Source organism: Lathyrus oleraceus, chromosome 3 (genome assembly GCF_024323335.1).
Source record: "Lathyrus oleraceus cultivar Zhongwan6 chromosome 3, CAAS_Psat_ZW6_1.0, whole genome shotgun sequence".
Classification (NCBI taxonomy): domain Eukaryota; kingdom Viridiplantae; phylum Streptophyta; class Magnoliopsida; order Fabales; family Fabaceae; genus Lathyrus; species Lathyrus oleraceus.
Window position 1 is genome coordinate 278,021,165 of NC_066581.1, and position 2,757 is coordinate 278,023,921.

At 37.4% G+C, this 2,757-nt stretch overlaps 1 long non-coding RNA gene across 2 annotated transcripts; it reads left to right on the plus strand.

Annotated features, from left to right (window-relative positions):
• Positions 1–333: 333 nt before the first annotated feature.
• Positions 334–1,648, plus strand: LOC127127004 (uncharacterized). Of its 2 annotated transcripts, XR_007805187.1 has the most exons (3): positions 400–706; positions 789–1,247; positions 1,462–1,648. It is a non-coding gene; the product is annotated as an uncharacterized LOC127127004 (long non-coding RNA). The 2 variants fall into 2 exon arrangements; XR_007805186.1 differs by having other exon boundaries at positions 334–706; positions 789–1,648.
• Positions 1,649–2,757: the final 1,109 nt, after the last annotated feature.

The following is a 2,757-nucleotide window of genomic DNA, read 5'->3' on the forward strand; positions in this document are numbered from 1 at the left end:
TCAAGAACAATAAATATCAAAATCGATTCTAAAATATTAACAAAACAAAATCTAAAACAATTAACCAACCAATGAATATCTCACAAATCATTACCAAATTAAAATCTAAAACAATTAATCAAAATTAATATCTAAAATTAACAATCCAGTTCTAAACAAATAATATCCTAATTATTAATCTAATTACTCTAAAATTAACCTAAGCTAATCCTAATTATCCTAATACCAATTAATCCAAAAAATATGATAAAAATGAGAAAAGGCATCACAAAATGGCCAGACTGGGCCTTAAAATGATAAGGAATAGGCCCATGCGCAAGGGGGGTGCGCTATTAGACTGGAGGTATGAAGAAAAACATTTTGGGCTCAATTTGAGCCTAAGGCCTAGCGTGAAAATACCACAAAGAAGGAGCCAAAGGCTCACTTATTTCATCTTTCTCCCGTGTTCTCTCTCTCTCCTCTCAAACATCACGCTAAAAAACTTCGCACACTTCCGCCGCGCCTAACCTTCGCCGATGATGATGGAACACATGAACACCAGCAACCTCACCTACTTCATCTCTAAACGAATCCAACGACACCTAATCTCCACTCTGACGCGAACCGAATCTCAAGTCGAACGAGACCTAGCAACCGACAGGAAAATGGAAAGAAAGGAAGGCAAGGAGAATCGAAGACATTACTCTGAATCGCAATCCAAATTCAGGTATAATCTTGAATCTTCACTTTTCTCAGATGTCTGCGCTTCTCCTTCTTATTGTCGCGCTTGTATGTTGTTGACTTCACAGGGCTTGGATTTGAATTTGTTTCCGTTGTGCATCGATCTCCATTTGCTGTTTAGATTTGTAGTGGTTGATGTGGAGTTGTTACGATGTATTGAATCGCAGGGATTGAAGGAATCGCGGGGAAAAAGGATTCGAAGGTTTAGCAGGTTGCGTTCTTTCAGAAAGGTTAAAGAGGTTGATGAGGAGCGGCGGTGGTTGAGGAGAGGTTGATGAAGCGCGGCGGTGGTTGAAAGGATGTAGACGGTGGCGCGACGACAGAAGAAAGGATGTTGATGGTGGCACGACGGAGGGAGAAAGGATGTGGATTGTGGTGTATTGAATCACAAGATTAAGGTAATTTATGGTGGTGGTTATGGAGGATTGAAGAAAAAGTTTGTTATCAGTGGAAAGAAAAATGGAAGAGTGAGGAAGAAGAATTATGGAAAAAGAATTGAAGGGGGCCAAAATTCGTTGCTAATCAAGGTATTTATAGAATTTGAAGCTTACGTTTCTGGATATTTCAATTTTGTTTTGCCTTTGCTGCATTCTGCTTGCGTTTCATTTCTAACTTGAATGCGTTTTCACTTGCCACTGCGCTTTGGTTGCAACCTTTGTATTGCTATGTTGCCGTTGCTTTTCTGTCTTTTTGGCCTTGGCGGTTGCCGTTTTGGATTGCGTTGCGCGTTTTCGACTGCAGCCTTCATGTTATTGTCGTTACCGATATGGTGTACTGCATACTGACTTGCACATTTTTCCTTTCCAATTTCTTCTTTTCATTATTTCATTCAAATGGATGGATTACTTGGTTTATGAACAAATTGTGAATTGTAATGTTAATGGATCTAAGTGGATTATTGAAAAATGAAATTGGATATGGTTTAGTATATTTGGATAAAAGAGAAAAGGGATAATGGAATTGGTTAAATGGATTTTGGTTTTTGGTTAATGGTTAAGTGGGCTAAAAAAAGAATGGGCTTATTTATCTTTCAATGACCATGGCCCTTAAAAAAAGACAATTCTATCAATAAAAAAAATGGAATTCTAAAATCAAATTTGAAATTAAAAAAATTAAAAAAGGTTAGTGATTTCTAAAATTAATTTGATAAACGAAATATAATGTCCTTAAAAATCAATTCGAATTTCAAAGGTCGTCTTGAACCTCCAAGGGTCAATTTGGAGTCAAAATCAACCTTAAGATTAAAGTTAATTTGAAAAGGAGATATGACACCATGATGCAATGATGAATGCAATGACAAAATCCGCAGATCGGATCGAACCGTGGTTGAAATGAATGAATGAATATATGCCATAAGAAGCACGTAGCCAAGAATTAAATGGCTGACTTAAAATGGACCTAGATCCAAGAATACAATGAGGTATGAAACCCAATGAGCACCTGGTTAACGAAATACGTGGCAAACCCTGATTATCAAGGCATGATCAGGCCTGATCAAATGCCTTCAAATCAAACAATTTCTCATGCAAGTGAAATTACCCACCAATGTTGTAAACCAAGGGACTAGGGTTTGATTACCTGATCCACCTCAACTTGTTGATGAACCCTAGTATCCACTAGGTGCAAGCACAACTCCATAACTTCGAGTTACATATCTCCTTGTGTTGAACCATGCTTATGCAAATGAGATGAATGCTTAAGATGATATGTAAATGTTTGGTATCAGTGACATATATGAATATTGTGAAGGGTAGGGAAAATTTTGGGGTATGACAAGTTGCATCTCAGTTGACTCTATAAAAAAACTTAGGTCTTCATGTGATTAAAAGAAGATAAAGTAGGCTCAGGATCTGACAGTGACCTATCAGAGTCACCTTGGACTTCGTGTTTTGACTAGTCTTCAAGTTCTGATCAGTAGAGTCATACTTCTTCAAAGTTTGGTATTCAGAGGCTGATTTCTTTTGACTCTGGTCTTTCAATATTGACCTCTTCAGAGTTTGATCTTTAGAAGTTAACTTCCGATCCTTCAGATTCTGA